The sequence below is a fragment of the Rhineura floridana genome, chromosome 2 (genome assembly GCF_030035675.1).
Source record: "Rhineura floridana isolate rRhiFlo1 chromosome 2, rRhiFlo1.hap2, whole genome shotgun sequence".
NCBI classification, from domain to species: Eukaryota; Metazoa; Chordata; class Lepidosauria; order Squamata; family Rhineuridae; genus Rhineura; species Rhineura floridana.
In genome coordinates, this window is record NC_084481.1 from 112,642,033 (window position 1) to 112,660,092 (window position 18,060).

Sequence of the window (18,060 nt, forward strand, 5' to 3'; positions counted from 1 at the left end):
AAATATTTTCTTTTTGGAAGATGCTCAGGTTTTAGTGGACATTCTTTTTTAAAAACTGAAAATTTGTTGGATTTTTCTTTCTTTCAGCAGGGTGTCTTTAATTTGTTGTTAACTTTATCCCACTTCAGTTGGCTCAGGGACTGCTGTGTGCTAGTGCTGGGAAAGGATAACTAAGTATCTGTTGTGGCCAGACATTGTGATATTCCATGGTTCAGACACATTATTGTGTATTGTATTTACATCCACTTGTATTTTAACCTGTTTTATTATGCTGTACACCGCCCTGGGAGCTTATTGCTATAGGGCGGTCTAAAAATGTAATAAAATAAATAAATAAATAAAACAAGGCAGCCATTGTGGATAGAATTCTTGAATCTGTTTGAATCTCCATCCTAGAGAAGACTCAGTCCTGACCTGCTCTCTGGCTTGCTTCTTGACCCTGGCTCCTGGATTTCCTTGTGGTTCTGACTTTCCATTTGGGTGTGCCTGCTGGCTGCTTCCATGGTTCCTGACTTCTGGTTTACCTCCGCCTGTTGCCCATGGCCCAGCATTGACACATACAAACTTCTCATATTATCCTACCCTTGACTTTAAGCTCAGTTTGTCAATGAAATGTTATCGTTTCCTTTATCCCCAATTCTGTCACTCTCTCCAGTCCTCCCCAGTGCATCAAGCTTTTTTATCTTAAGCTATCAGAGTTGTCTTTCACTTTCCAGCTCTTCAGTCTAGCTAATTTCTCTCCTCTTGTATGAGTTGTGGTGTCCCATACCTGTCCTTAACTTCCTAGCTTTATTCCCTGTCCACAAAGTCATTTAAATAGCCAAAACGTTTCTAAATAGCTTCTTAAACCTATAACCTTTGGCCACTGCCCAGTCCAGCTAAGCACTTAACCTTATAACAATTTACAGGAAGAGGCCTAGCGATTGCTGTGCTTGAAAAAGAGGGATCTATGATGGTGATAAGAGACTACAGATTGTGTTGCATTACAGGGAAATTTGTATGGAAGAAAATAAACGAATTTTAATATCTGAAGATAGCCTGACATTTCAGTTTTTTTATAGGTACTTTAAAAAGCATATAATTCAGGAAGATGAGCAAGAAATGTATGCTTTATTGCAATTCTATTTATTAGAATTTATAGTCTAATACAGTGGTTCCCAACCTTTATGAGTGTGGGACTCCCTTTGTAAGCTCAAAAAATTTTGTGACACCCCCCATGCTAATTGTAATTTTAGTCTCTGTTAATTGAAAAAAATGGTGCATGGCAAAATCATATCTCCAAATATCCCTTGCCATTAAAAGCTCCCTGCAGACAGGAAGGTGTTGTTTTCTTTTCTTAATGCAAAGATCCAATCAAACTGACATCTCCCCCCCCCACAGTCTGAGGATGTACAGTCCTGTCTCATAATACCAGTGGGTTACAGTGTTGAACTAAGAACCAGGTTCAAATCCCCACCCAGTCATGAAGCCCACTGGGTGACTTTGAATCAGACACAGCCTAACCTATTTCACAGGGTTGGTGTAAGGATAAAATGGAAAGGGGGGGAACCATATGCACCACCTTGAGCAACTTAGAGGAAAGGTGGGATATAAATGCAATAATAAATAAATAAATACATTTCTGCTGCAATACAGGATCCCAGCCTCAGCCAACCTGCTGAGCTTTTTAAAAAATAATAATAATCAAGAAGTAGTAATGTGTTGGTGATGGGGATGCTAGATTGTGCACTGCAGACAACAAGGTGCACAGATTGAGGAGGGGGGGTTAGTGCTTTTAGGCCTTGGGATGATCATCAGAATTGATGATTTGGTTAGCGTGCACTTGGAGAATGAAAGTGGAACAGAAGACAGATCAGCACATACATATACACAAACACACCTGCCCCTAAGCATCTGCAGGCATGCATGCATTCAGGCACATGGGAGGGGGAAAGCCCCCAACTGCTGCAGCACCTTGGAGAGAGAGACTGGAGGTGCAGAGTATAGGTGAAAGAAAGGAGGGACGCTGGCACACACACATCCTCAGAAATAGAGGGTGAGCAAGTCCCGCGCTTCCTCACTGCTTCTTGGCTCTGTCAGGGCTGAAGGCAAGATCTGGGCAGCCTCGCATATAAGAATAATTTTTAAAGGTGGTGGCAGTGAAGTAGGAGCCTAGAAAGGCAGGCAGGCTGGCTGCCAGGAAGGAAGGGGGAAAGCAGCCTTTCCTTGCAGCCTTGCTTCTTTTTGCTTCATGAAAAGCCCTCTCCTCTCATTCTGAGCAAGGGTGTCGTCAGCAGTGGCAGTGCAAGGAGATGAGAGTCAGCGATAGTAATGCCCTCTTCCTGGTAGCTCCACCCTCAGCTTCCTTCACCGTCTGCTACATGTTTTATAGGCAGACGACTGCCCTCGATGTACCTGAAAGACACTCTGCCGCTTTAGCAAAAGTCCTCCCCTCTTGTTTGGAGCAAGGGGGAGGTGTCATCTGCAGTAGCAGTGGGGAGCAGACAGCATCCAGGGAGGGAAGACTTTTTAAAAAAATCATTACTATTCACGTCCCCCACCAGATTACTTAGTGGCCCCCCTGGGGGTCACGGCCCGCAGGTTGAGAACCACTGGTCTAATAGCATGGAATTAGTTGCAAATTTGGAGGTAATTGAAATACTTTGAATTGTGCATTTGGAAACAAAAAATATGTTAGGATAAAAATTTTGGACTTCTATTTCAGGAAAAATGCTGAATCCAATCTTACACCTTAAGACTAAAGATAAAAGCCTTATTTGGGCTTTCAGCCCTGCAATTAAGAATCATATGGAGTGGGAGACCAGGGCTGCAGTTGTGGGACTCACCCCCACCAACATGACCTGGTGCAATCAGAGTTTCACATCATGGTAGGAATCTGTGTGCATAGGGTTGCCAGGTCAGAAGCATTCTAAACCCTGAGATTTTGGGGGCGGACCCTAGTGATGTCATTAATCATGGTACATTAAGCATCAACCACAGTTGCTTAGAGCATACCATTCAAACAAAAAAATCTCTGAATGGAAATTAAGAAAGAAATCTTAGCTAAAAGGGGGTGTTCCTAGGTCCAGCTGAAGTGACAGGATCATTCCTTCTCACCTGCTTAGGGAATCTGGACAGGGATAATTTAATCTAGCCTACTTGCTTCTGGCAAGAAGGGTTCAAGTGCCCTTAGGCCAGGCCAGTCACCAGAAGGACATTGTAGGAAGAAGCGAGCCTAGTGTGGAGATGTTAGATGGGAGCACTCAGGAGTAATGATGAATGCCCCTGAAGGCTGCAATTCTAAGCACGCTTACTAAGGGACTAAGCCCCATAGAACTCAATACGACTTATTTCTGAGTAGATATAGTTAGGATGTGTTGTTGGTAAGGCTTGACTAGGGATCCTTTGCAAAGAGACCTGTCATGAGCCCTGCTAGGAGGGGTGGACAGACAAGAACAAAGCGGAGGAGGAGGACTTACAGTGGGATAATCAAGCTGGTGAAGGACCAAGTGGGGAGTGGGGCCTAGAAGGCACCCCAGCTCTGAACATGGACAGTTCAACTCCAGCAGCTCCAGATACCTCTGTGGAGAGTCAACCGACCAGTTGGTTGTTTTCCAGTCTAATGCCTCCCCTCTCCCTGAGCCTGTGTTGCCAGCAGGCAGCCCCCCTCCCTCAGACGGGGAAGATGGGGTGGTGATGGAGGCTCCACCTTTGCCTCGAGCCAGGAGGTGAATGCAGTGGGAGATTCAACAGACACAATTGAGGCAGAGCCTTCACCTGCGAGCGCGCTCCCAACAGTGGACAGTTGGCTCATGCAAGCAGGGTGCCCACCCAGCCTTACTTAAGCCGGGGGGGGGAGGTAGTTGCTGAGTCAATGTCTTAATGCTGTGAAGTTCTGCCTGGTTAGTCCTAGAGAGTTGCTGAGTTCTGAGTAAGCCATAGATAGATTCATGTAGTGCACTGAATTGAAACTGTCTCTTGCTACAATAAAAGGGGGGGGACACATAGCCATGTCTGAATCCGAGTTCTTCAAGTTCAGGCAGGACAAGATCTATATCAAAGCAGGGTTGGCAACCCCCTACCTGGAATGCCCTGCCCATGCCTTTTAATGTGGGTGCTCCAAACTTCTTTACAGACTTGATCCTTCATTGCAGAGAGAGGTTTCAGAAATGAGTAAGAAGATCCTCTACCCTTTCCTGCCTTCTTTGTCAGCCAACCCAATTCGAGTGAATAATAATTGACAAAGAGAAAACATACATGGTTTGGTCTACCTTCATAGGTGGTATCTTGCTCTTGTAACAAATCAGTCCTTTTGTGTGGCAGCACCTATGCTTTGGAACTCCCTGCGTATTGATATTAGGGAGGCATCTTCATTGTACTCTTTTTGGCACCTGCTAAAAACATTTTTTTTAAGGCAAGCCTACCCAAGCATGTAGAAGCTATTGTGTTTTTATCTGTTTTTAACTCATTGTTGGTTTTATTATTTTGAATGTTTTTAAATATTTGTCTTTAACTCTTTTTGCCAATAATCTTATTTTATTAATTCCTTCTGTAAACCACTTTAAAGGTTTTTTTTTACAATAAAATGGTATATAAATGTTGTAAATAAAATACCTAAATAAATTTCAGAGTCACTGCAGCCCTTGTGTCTCTTTCCTCTTTTAGGAACAAAAGAATCTGCCTCATACCGACTCAGTCATTTGGTACCATCTAGTTCAGTACTGATAACATGGACTAGCATTGGATCTCCAGAATTCCAGGCAATAGTCTTTTCCAGAAATTGGATTTTGGACATTTGCATGCAAAGCATGTGCTCTACCACTGAGCTACAACTATTCCCCTTTTAAAATTTTATCTTTTAAAATTGTTCTTTTCAATCCACTAATGAATGCACAACATACCTAGGACAGATCCACACCCTGCATTTAAAGCACACTCAATACACATTTGAAGCACATGAATCCTACCACAGAATGATGGGAACTGTTGCTTGTTAAGAGTGGTGAGAACTATAACTGTGAGGGGGAAACTACACTTCCCAGGATTCTTTAGGGGAAGTCATGTGCTTTAAATGCCAGTTGGATGTGTTTTAAATGTATTGTATGAGTGTGCATTACTTCTTAAACTTTGCCTGCATATAAATCATTTTAATTAATTTTTTGAAATGGAAGCCAGCTATAAAGTTTACTGGGTGACCATGGACTATGCACCATCTCTCAGCCTAATCTTCCTCTCAGGGTGAAAACAACAGAGAGGGACCATGACCACGCCAGGAAGAAGGGCATACTTAAAATGTAGAGGAAATAATAGTGTGTAATCATAGTGTGAAATCAGGTACTTATTGAGATATAGTATAAGTTTTATATCAGCATGACTGTCAAAGATGTTTATTATTTATACAACCCGTAAAGATATTTATAGTGCAATTCTATGCATGTTTACTCAGAAGCAAGTCCCAATGTATTCAATGGGCTCACCCAAACAGGGAAGTGTGCACAGGACTGCAACCTCAAGTGATGAAGAACTTCACTCACCCAAACCAAAATTCAGAATCATATCACTTTAAGGTGTTTTGCAACTGTTTTGTATTTTTTTTATGGTTATTGGATTTTAAATGGATTTATTTCTTCTTGTGAGCTGCCTTGGTTTCCATTCAGCAACTTTACCTCACAGGGTTGTTGGAAAGACTCCATATACATATACACTGGAGATGTAAACATACATACATCCCATATAATAGGTTATTGTCAAACCCAGGTGATCATTGCAGAACATTTTTCTTAAATAAGTATTAGTTTCCTACCAAATGAAAGCAGTGACACTTAAGTAAGCGCTGCCTAAATAAAAAAGAATTGGAGGGGGAGAGGAACCTTTGCTGTGATCACTCAAAAGTCCAATTTATTTACAGCACAATTCTGACCATGTCTACTCAAAAGTAAGTCCTACTGAATTCAGTGGGGTTTACTACCAAATGTGTGGGATTAGCATTGCAGCTTTATGCCCAGAAAAGGGAGTAAAGAATTAAAGCTTCATATGGGAAGGTTTTCAAAACAGGCTATGAATTAGACAAATAAATTATCCTCTTCAATAGCCGAGGAAAATTTAAACTTGTTTGACTCTTTATAATTAGAAAAGTATAACACATTGTAGTGGCATCATAAGATCCATGTATACTCTTTTTAAAATTTCTGCCTAACTGATTTTGGGCATGTTTTCTCATGGCCCAGCACAATTTCTTTTGCTTTATGTTTATGTTGGAGCTGAGATGCGTAGAAATAGGATTCTAGCTTAAAATGGAATTCTTTGCACATATAAGTTCATAAAATAAATATAAATGCAACAGTAGTTTTATAAATAAATCTTGGAGATCTGGAATAAATCCACTGTTGGAGGCTTTATGCTTCTGAATACCAGTTGCTAGAAACTGCAGGAGGGGAAAGTGCTCTTGTGCTCAGGTCTTGCTTGTGGGCTTCCCATAGGCATTGGGTTGGCCACTGTGAGAGCAGGATGCTGGACTGGAAGGGCCACTAGAGTCCGAAAGCAAGTGGGTGTGTTTATACAGAAACTCTAGGACTTGTACTTTAGAGACAGAAGAGTGTGCCACCCTACTGACATGCTCTCTCTCTCTCAAGAACTGGCATTTCTTATGCATAGGCAAGATAAGCCAACAATGTGTGACATCAGACAGTCAGCAGGAGGCAGGCACCATCACAAGCAGGGGCATGAGTTCCCAGGGAGAGCCAGTGCTGCTGCATGATTTACAGGCTGCTGATGTGAGCAAGTGAGTTGCCTCTGTCTCCAGTGGAGAGCATAGAAAATCTGATACTAGATCCCAGGGGTAGGAAGCAATATCTAGAGGGCATTCATCACTCTTGCATAACAAATATGCGTACATGCCATTTTGCCATGCCTGGCTCTAATACAAATCAGGTAGCCAGAAACCTAAGGACCTAAGTCAAAAGAGATATAAAGAAGCTAAAGGGTACCAACCAGTCCTCCATTTTTTTAAATAGACCAGGCCTTTTGTGGGCCAGGGACGACCCTGTAATTACAAGTTTGTGCTGAGCCCAGAGGGATTATCCTTGGTCACTGGGTTTGGTTATTTCAGTTTTGCTTCAACACTCTAAGAAAGGACAGATGCCATAAAGGCTTGATAAAAGAGGGGGAGAAAAAGAAGCTCATTTATGTGTGGATGTATATGCTTGCATGCATCAAAAAGAAGCCAACAGTCCACAAGAGATCACATGTAGTGTAAAGGGTCCACCCCATAAACCCTGTTCAATCTATGTCGGGCAGATTGGCTGGATTGCAGCAGCAAGTCCTGCTTCTGACACACATGTATTCAGTTTACTGGCTGAACAGTTCCCATCTGTGTGCACACTGCACATGTATAGGCTCTGTGTGCATCATTGGAAACTCTGCAAAAAACAGGCCTACGTACATTCAGCAACCTGAACACACATGACTTGCTATAATCCTTCTCCTCCCTATATGTGGTCAGTCTGTGGATCCACAAATATGGATATCAATTGTCACTCTTAAAGATCTGAAGTGAATCATCTCTCATGGAGTATCACCCAAAATATAATCAGCTCCAAGTTCCACAGAGGAACATAAGTTAAAAGTGACAGCTGCAAAGCCAGGATATCTTTTTAGGGTCTTCTTTGCCTCAATATGATTTTTATCATCTGCTTTGTTTTGTTTTTCATCTTGTTTACACATTTGCCTTTTATGTAATTAAACCATACATAAATATTTATTTCTTAGATAATATAGTTACTGCAAAAATACTTTGAAAAGCATGAACTGAAGATAAATGGAGAACTTGGGAGAACCTGCTAAGGTAGAATATAAAACCATGCAAGTAAGGTAGGCCAGCCCTAGGATGAATAGTTCCCTGGGCAAGGAGTGCCTTTGGCTTTGCAAGGTTTATGGGGCCTGGTGCAGGTGTGATCTTGGGGGTCACATGTGAAAACAATGACATACATTTTTGTAGTTTGTACCCAAACAACCTGTAGAACCTTGGGAAAAAAAGTTACACGTGTTTTTTGCCACTTTAGCTCACTGCAGACAGTACATTCAAAAAATAGCCATTGAGCTCAGTTGCTCCCTCAGTTCAGCTTGGTGCCTCCCTCAGCTTGGCACCCCGGGCAACTGCCTAGGTTGCCCACCCCTAAGGCCAGCCCTGCATTTAGGTTGCAATTCTGTGTAGGATTGTATTGTAAGTATCAAATTGCCAGACAGGTTCCCTGAGATGGGACTGTGGACAACTGTAATGTGGGAAATGAAGGAAAGTTCATAGGCTTATAATCATCCCTCATTTGAAGAAAAATATAACAATGGAGGAGGAGGGGCACAAATATTTAAGACATAGAATGTGGGCAATCCCGACAGCAAGCAATCCCACATTGTACTGAATTTAGCTGAAGATGGGGATTATTCCTCTTGAATATCCAAATCGTACTTGCCAGCTCCCTCTTGCTGCAGGTTGACTTCAGTTACATTCAGCTTAGCGTATTTTGAATGGAAATATTTTTTGTACACCTTGGCTAACTTTTAGAAGCAATGTTAAAGTGCTTACTGGATGAGCTTTGCATGCTCATCGGTTGGAAGGTACCACTGAGACATATGTTTTTTGTGAGGTGTATTAAGTGCCCACAGACTATAGCTTGAGTGTGTAACTGTTATTGCAGCTGTGTAGAGGATCATGATGTGTATTCCCTGGAGCAGGTTTGGGAGAAAGCTGAAATACGTTAAGGCAAAATCAGGTTGTGTTTATGGAAATGTCAAACAGAAATATGGAGCTTGAACTCTTATCACTGTGGAGTGTGACATTGAGAACAGCTTGTGAATGAATTACAGTTATGTGGTAGATTTATTTTTAATTTCAGAACTGATATGGGTTCATGCCTTTTTAATAGGTTTTTAGAAATAGAATGTCACTTATTCTAACTTTGCTTTCTCGTCTGTTTGCAAACTGCTAAGTCTTGAAATAAAATTTGCTCCTTTTTGAAATGTACTTAACAGTTCATTATGTTGGATTACGTTAACGGTTCATTACACATATGCTTTGAAAGGAAGGAATGGTGAAACTTGGATACCATATTTAGTTTCCTGGTCCACCACAATTTTTTGTTTTGTTTTTTTAAACCTTGCATGAATAACATACAAACATTTTCACATACAAAATTAGAGGTGTCATTTTTGAGCCAATGATGATTGGGATTCAAAATGCTGCATGCATTGTTTGACTTACGCATGGGGACTTATCTTCTGTCCAGCAGTAGCTGCTCTCATAGTTCCCCAAAGGCCCCTATCCCCAGGGCATTCTACAATGGTGCCCCGTGAGTCATGAGGAGCTGTCGCTGGAAAGAAATGTTACCACCTCAAGCAGGTGCTGAAGCACTTTCTGCTTGTGCCCATTGGTTTGGATCTTTACCAAAGTGCCCTGGGTAGTCTGAGTCTCATTTCCCAAAGGGCATCCAAAAGATCCACATAATTGCCAGTTATAGTAAACAACAATGCTGACCAATGTTACAAAGTAACATGCCAAATGAAGTGTGAATTTCAATAGGCTGATGGTTCAGAAAATTGATGTGCTTTAAAACAAGGGTGGGAAACTTTGGCAACGGGGGCCAGATACTTATGAGAACTAGCCTTGTGGGCCAAATTGTGGAGCCACTCACCTGTTATCACAATAACATTAGGTTACTGGGTGCTTTGAAGTCCCAAAGTTAGGACTTCAAAGCATCATGTGTGGTTTGCAAAGAGCCCTGCATGGTGCTTTAAAGCACCTGAGGCCTTGGCTTAACCACCCATCATGGTGGTAGTGCTGAAATCTGCTTTTTGCAGGCATCAGCTGTGTGAGTGAGTTCCCCATGGAGAACTTGCTTATGCAGTGGATCCAACAGGCTTTGGCTTTACCACCCATCAGCTAAAGCCTTTCCAATACACATAAAGGAGCGTACTTTAAGGCTTCCAAATGTACATTGGTAGCTGTGCCTCTAACTGCACATATGACGTCAGGTGTGGGGCAGGTTGGTGTGGTTTGGGGAAAATGGCCTTGCAGGCCATATTTGAACTCCTGATGGACCAAATCTGCTGGTGGGCCAGAGGCTCCCCACCCGTGCTTTAAAACATTTAGGGCTAGCTCTGCAAAATCTGAGGATTTTGGTGCAAGAAAGAAGTTAAATTCAGGACTGTGGAGTCGGTACGTCAAACCTTCGACTCTGACTCCTCTGTTTTTCTACTGTCCGACTCTGACTCTGACGCCTTCATAAATGGCTAATGTATATTAATTTATTAATATTAATAAATTGATATTAATATTAATATTAAAATATTGATTTTATTTTGAAGTCGGAGTCGGTACATTTCTACCAACTCCAACTCTACCCAAAATTGCTTACGACTCCGACTCCACAGCCCTGGTTAAATTTTGGGTATAAATCTGTATGTGCATGCTTAAGGTTACAGTCCTATGCCTTCTTACTTGCTGAAGCAGTCCACTTGTGGGGGAGGGGAGAACTGTAATTCTAGCTTCCTGACAGTGGTGTCACTACTGCTTATCAGCAAGGAGTTAGGTGAGGCGATAGGAGGTTGGGGCTGTGTGGGTGAATCGAGGAGTAAGCCCCATTGAACTCAATGGGACTTACTTCTGAATAGACTTAGCTCATAGAATCATAGAATCATAGAGTTGGAAGGGGCCTTGTAGGCCATCGAGTCCAACCCCCTGCTCACAGCAGGAAATCCACAGCTAGAGCATCTCCCGCAGATAGCTGTCCAGCCTCTGCTTGAAGACATCCAGTGAAGGGGATCCCACCACCTCCCTAGGCAGTCGGTTCCATTGCTGAACTGCCCTTACTGTCAAGAAGTTCCTTCTAATGTCCAATCTGAATCTACGCTCCTGCAACTTAAAACCATTAGACCTAGTCCTACCCTCTGGGGCAGCAGAGAACAAATCTGTACCCTCCTCTATGTGACAGCCCTTCAGGTACTTAAAGAGTACAATCATATCACCCCTCAGCCTTCTCTTCACCAGACTGGACATGCCAAGTTCCTTCAACCTTTCCTCATAAGACTTGTTCTCCATACCGGCTATCATCCTTGTCGCCCTCTTCTGAACCCGCTCTAACTTGTCTATATCTTTCTTAAAATGAGGCCCAGAACTGAACGCAGTATTCCAGATGAGGCCTGACCAATGCAGAATATAGTGGGACTATTACTTCCCTCGACCTGGAAACTATAGCTCTGTTTATGCAGCCCAAAACCGCGTTTGCCTTTTTTGCCACAGCATCACACTGCTGGGTCATGTTCAACTTGCGATCCACTACAATTCCAAGGTCCTTCTCACACGCACTACTGCTAAGCCGGGTATTTCCCATCCTGTACCCGTGCATTTTGTTTTTGTGGCCTAAATGCAGAATCCTGCATTTGTCTTTATTGAATGTCATTTTATTAATTTCAGCCCAATTTTCTGGTCTATCCAGGTCCCTTTGGATTTTATTCCTGTCTTCCATTGTGTTAGCTATCCCTCCCAGTTTCGTATCATCCGCAAACTTCATAAGGCTTCCCTCCACCCCATCATCTAAGTCATTGATAAAAATGTTGAAGAGTATCGGCCCCAGGACAGAACCGTGTGGCACTCCACTCGAGACCTCCTTCCAGTCCGAAGCAGAGCCACCGACGACCACTCTTTGAGTACGGTTTTCCAACCAGTTGTGAATCCACCTGACAGTATTTCCATGTAGTCCGCGTTTGACTAGTTTGCTAATCAAAAGGTCGTGGGGGACTTTGTCAAACGCCTTGCTGAAATCTAGATAGATTGTATCTAGCTTGTATCTGATCAAATCGTTAACTGCTCTGCTAGTTCAGAACTAAATGTTTAGTCTTTTAAGCAATAGACCAAGAAAACTATTTGCAAACTTCTGAAAAAGTAGCATTTAAATTGTGCATAATTTCATAATTGTAGACAGCTGGTATAGCACAGTGGGGAGGAGAACCTGGCTGGGAGTCCAGAGGCTGGGAGTTCAAATTCCCGCTTGTGTCTCCTGGGTGTAAAGGGCCAGCTAAAGATCACCCCCACAGTGAGTGGCTCAGGGGTTATGTGCCCTGCCACCTGTGCAGCCGTGGGGAAGCTGCATAGTCCCAAGGACCCAGTTGCCCCCCAGCTGCCAGTTGCGGGCAAAGAAGGGGCTGGCTTGTGCAGCTGTGGCAAGCTGAGCAGGCCCTAGCCAGCTGGGGAGGACTAGCCTCAGATGGAGGCAATGGTAAACCCCCTCTGAATACTGCTTACCATGAAAACCCTATTCATAGGGTAGCCATAAGTTGGAATCGACTTGAAGGCAGTCCATAAAAAAAATGGTATTAGGATTTTGATGCTTCTTGTAGAATGCTAAAACTTTTTTAAAAATTGTTTTAAATTAAACTGGCCATCACTATAGTAAACCAGAGGACTTAGTACAGTCTGTGTGCAAAATCCAATGGAATGTCTTCTAGCCAAGCCAGAAGTTTAAAAATATCACTGTGTAGTCCTTTGTCAGAAATGACTGCATGTGAAATTTGTCAGACACAGGTGCACTTTGAGCCTGTATTAGGAGGCAAAACTTTTTCTCATAGCATAGGAAAAATAATTAGCCCAACTCTTGCTGAAAATAGTTGAGTGACAACAATCCTTTTATTTGGGATTTGGTTTGAGTTCAGTGTTGTTGATATAACAAAACTGTGGCTGCAGATTTCAGTGAATCACACCCATACCCACAGCACTTTAAACATATTATTAGGTATGCTCTGTGTTGGGACAATTCTGGTTGAGCTTATCACCTATGATTTAAAGGAAAACAGCACACAACAAATTTTTCTTCACAGTAGAATTCCTGCATAATGTGGTATAAGTCACTTGCTTCTTTTTACCCTTGGTTCCATGACCATAAAATGAGGGTGTTGCCTAGTAACCTATTTCTTAGTGCCAACAAAGTAAATATGGTGGTGTTTTAGGCACTGTATCAGGTCCCACTCTGACTGGCCATGGTCCCAAAGATGGAGGGCTAAGCCATGGAGAATTCTCCCAGAGAAATGAGAGTTACTCTGATGTTTCCATTTCAGTGTCTTCCCCTGACATGTCACCTCACACACAAAAACACGCACCTACTTCCTCCTCGCATGTTTTCATACTTGTATTTACCTTGCAAATTCTATATATCTTTAAAGAAATGCAGCCAAGACTTTATCCAGAGATTGGCATGTACACATACTGTATGTATTGCCTCCTGCACGGCAATTGTCAGTTGCTGAATCCCAGCACAAAATCAAATTTGCTCATGCAAGTTGCAAGTGCTCCTCAGTTTAAGAGGAACAAACTTGTTAGATATTTTAAGTGTCTGTTTTCCTCTTTGAAGTGTGCCAGAGATGAAGCTTTAATAAATGTAGATGCACTGGTACATACATTGATTAGAAGATCAAGTATATCTTCTCCCAGAAGCGTTTGCATTTAGGCCAAGGTTGCAGCTGACTTTGGAAGATTCTTAATTAACATGTGATGCAAATTCTGATGTTCTGATATAAAGAATTTAATAGTTACAGGAAAATGTTTTTCACTATCACATGCAGAGTTGGACATATTATGAACATCATGTAGACATGGGAGGGCAGACTTTCCACACCAGCACCAGATACCTCCTCAGAGTGGTAATGCTGGCATGGAATATCTGCATGCTGTGATGTAATGAGTGGTGCTGTATGTTTCAGCAGTGATGTTTCGTAGCATGAGCTGGCTCATATATATCTTTGACTGTACTGTCAGAAGTATAGGTGCAAGTGTTATAGGTGTTAGAAATTTATAATTTCTAACAGGAATATATTTATAAAATCAAACTTAACAGTTAGTGATAGTAATATTTCCTTACAGTGGATATATTGTTTCCATAATTTATAGCAGGGTAGGCAGAAGCCAGATTAAGATCTACTTGTAAATTTTGGGGTGATTTTTAGCAGCAGATCAGCAAGAGTTTCTGACTCCCAATTGTTTCATAATAGAAATAACTCTATGATTTTCCTTGCCTAAATTAAGTTGTTCAGATTGAGAGAGTTTGGGAGAAAATTAAGTGTTTTGTGCATTTGTGTGTGTGAAAGGACTATAAGCTCTATTTTAGTACTGAATGCAAATTCCTAGTCCAGCATCCTGTTATTACACTGGTCAGCAGATGCCTATGGGAAGCCCACAAGCAAGACCTGAGTGCAAGAATATTCTGCCCACTTGTGATTTCCATCAACTGGCATACAGAGTTCTGCCTCCAACAGTGGAGGTACAGCACAGCTGTCATGCCTAGTAATCAATGATATCTTTATCCTCCATAAATTTGTCTAATCCCCTTATTAAGCTATCCATGGGTTCTAGCACAATCTTATCACTTTTTCCACACTATGCATAATCTCATACATCTCTATCATATTCACTCTTACCTCTTTTCTACACTAATAACCCCCAAATTTTATTACCTCTTCTCATAGGTGAGTTGCTCCTTCTCCTTGATAATTTTGCTCCCCCTTTTCTGAATCTTTTCCAGCTCTGCAATATCCTTCTTGAGATGAGGTGAGCAGAATTCTGCATAGTATTCCAAGTATGTTCGCACCATAGGTTTGTGAGAACATGCCACTTATTCCTGCTGTCTACTTTCTGTTCTTTAACCAATTACCAATTCACAAGAGTTACCATCCATCCTCCAATTCTGCTAAGCTTACTCAGGAGTCATTGGTGATGGACTGTATCAAAGGCTTTTTGAAAATCTTAAGTACACAATGAACTTGTTTTTATGTAATGCTAAGCCAAACACTGGCTTAGCAAAAATTAGCAAACATGTGGGCTCCAGAGGAGGTGATTGCAGCAAATTTGCTCTTCCCCTGGTCATTCTGCTGCTGCGCTGCTGAGCATGGCACTGGGCCACTGTTGATTAGATCACTTCTATATATATGCTCGTGGACACTCCTGAAGAACTCTGAAAGCTTGTTCTGCTACAGCAAGACTTGATCTTCTCTATGCTTGATAATTCTGTTTTAATAATGCGTTCTACCAGTTTATTTCTTAAATGTCCACTGGATCCCTTTTAAAAAACTTTGCAGTCTTCAGGTATGGAGATCAATCTTAGGACAAGTTACTTATTTTTGTTAGAAGATCAACAATTTCACATTTCAGTTCTTGGGTGAATGTCATTTGGACCCAGCAATTTGTCAGTTTTTAATTTGACAGTAAGGCTTAGAATTTTGTCTTTTGCCACCAGTATTTGCTTCAGTTCCTCTAACTTCCTTCCTGAGAAAGTTCAGGCACGGGGGTCTACTGTACATCTTCCATTATGAAGACAGAAGAAATGGCTTAGTTATGCAAGTGCTGTTCTGACCTTGGTCAGAAAACTTACTGGTCCTATACACCCTTGTAGTGCTGAAACCACAAAACCTGCTTGTTGGCCAGCAATGGTAGCTAATTGCTTGCAGTATTGCAGTTGTTGCAGCAGCAGCAGCTTTTTATGTGCACCTAGAACAGCCTTTCCCAACCAGTGTGCCTCCAGATGTTGTTGGACCACAACTCCCATCTTCCTGACCATTGGCAATGCTGGCTGAGGCTGATGGGAGTTGTGGTCCAACAACATCAGGAGGCACACTGGTTGGGAAAGGCTGACCTAGAGCCATGGCTGGCTGGACATTTTTGGACCACTCCTGACATAAGTTTGTACAATGCGAAATACATATATAATGGAAGCCAGAAGCAAGGAATGGGGTAGCTCTGCTCCAGTGTTGGACACTCCTCCCCTAATGTCTTTTCATACAGCACAAACTTGTATAGCGGTGTGGCTTTACTCCCTGCTTCTGTGCTGTTCAACGCGGGAGCAAAGAAGTCCCAGATATGGCTATAGTAGCCCTCTGCAACTGCATGATCAGTTATTCTTTATTAGTATCTTTATCTTCTTCTTGTTGTTTTGCCTGTTGCCTATTCTTTTTTCTCCTCTCACAGTTTTGCGTTTCCCTTCTGCTCGCACTTCTTGCTCTTAATATATTGCAGTTGAGCTTCTTTTAACATATATGTAGTGCAATCATTAGTATAGTGGCAAATTCAGAAGTGCAGGGTCCTTTCATGATAGTCAAAGCCACGCCCCCTCACAGCAACACCCCCTTCCAAGATTATACAACCTTTAAAATTATGGAATAATTTGGCCAGGCTTGAATGCTGCTTTCTGTTTCTCTTTCACTAGCACTGTCACCATGTGACTATCCTTTCTCACTTTCAGAGATATTGCTTGAATTACTGAATTCAGATGGAATGCTGTCTTCAGGATTCATTGCCTCTTCTTCTGCAATGACAGAATTCTCGCTTTCCACAACTTGTCTTAGCTTTTTGAAGGAGGAACTAATAAAGGCTTGCTTGAAATTGACACTCATTGGGACTCTTCTAGATGGCTAACCCACTCCCCTTTATGCTGATTAGTTTGTAGGACACTGGAGACATAGGAACTCTGCTGGGACCTGGCTCCCAAAATTGTAAGGGGTCTAAGACTCCCCAGGACCCTGGACAACTACACTCCTGAGTGCAGTCTTATCCATAGTTTACTTGGAAATTAATTCCTACAATGTTCAGTGAGGATTACTCAAGTGTATTTAGGATTCCAGCCTCAGTCTGGCCTTTCTCCTGTATAAGGCCTCCGCTTGGATTTCTGTAGACAATCTAGTCAGAGATTCACACTCATCAATAACTGAAGTTTGCATTCTGCAAGAAATTTGGTTTTATTTTGAATAACTAAATCTAAATACAAATCTCTACAGTGAGATGCATTTTTAGTGCCTTGCTCATTCCTCATAAGTTCACTAAATTTGAAGCTGTTTGTCCCGATTTAAAATTGCAAGAGCTGAAACCTTCAAAATGCATTCTTCCTGCATTTGTAAAATATCTTCACATCTAAATTGCTGAAACTTCAGCATGCTATGGAATGGTATATACTATATACAGTATATAGGGTATATTGAAGTAGTTCATTAGGACTTTTTTGTTTGCCCTTCTAATGACTGTCCCAACTTATTTTAAATGTAAATAGTGTAGCCTTTTGCCAGTCTAACTTTTTCTGGCAGCTGTGTCTAAATGTAGTGAAAAAATCAAATAGCCTCCTCCTTCCCCTCTAGATTACTTATTGGGTTTATACAAGAAAAGATATTAAATACACTTTTGTCTGTCATCCCAGCCACGGGCAGGGGAGGGGGAATTTGCCAGTTGCTAATGGATACCTGGCATTTTTGTGTATGACCATGAAGAACAGCTTGTGAACTTTCACCTCTGATGTTTCCTGAATAACGTGGGTCTCATTTAGGTCAATAAGCCTTTATCAAAACGTCAGGAGTGAAAAATGTGTCTTGGTGTAAGCCGACTGGTCGTTCTCTCCAGTTGCAGGAGTCTATAGAACAAAATGTTCTTTAAGCTTGTCTGCATGTCATGCAAAGAACTAGATGACAGTAACCATTGACTACATGTCTGTTTCATTGTCTTTAGGGCAGCCTACATTTGCATATTTGTCAGTGTTCCGGTTATCCAATGAACCATGGAGGGTCTTTAAAAACACACAACTCTAATGCAAATTTCACTCGCACAACACCCCCATCCCACCCACACATTGCAAATTTGAAAGCACTCACAACGTAACCTTTTGTTTCTTTCTATTTTCCTCCTCTTCTTACAAAATTAAACTCTAATTTGCATGTGTGGAGTTTTTGTTCAGAACACTCCCTCTTCTCCCTTTCTCAGAGTTTGGTTAATCACTATTTTCTCATATTTTGGTATGTTGAAAGATTGTTGTTTTGCAGCAAATATATTGCATGAGTCTCTTGATATCTTTTTTGATTTTTTTTACAAATGATCCAGCCGCTATTTAATTATTTGCTTTTGTCTGGGATGGGATGGGAGGACCCAGGAGTTTTATTAATATTATAATGAAAAGGACACAAGACAATATTTCAACATCTGTAAAAGCTAATAATATAAAAATAAACAGAAAAAGATCTCTTGATATTTTCATGTGTGCAGTTGTATCACTAACAGTGCAATCC

At 41.7% G+C, this 18,060-nt stretch overlaps 1 protein-coding gene across 5 annotated transcripts in view; it reads left to right on the plus strand.

The window, feature by feature from the left end:
• Positions 1 to 18,060, plus strand: part of KCNQ1 (potassium voltage-gated channel subfamily Q member 1) — a 507,266-nt gene that overhangs the window by 105,203 nt on the left and 384,003 nt on the right. The gene's annotated exons all lie outside the window — the stretch shown is intronic.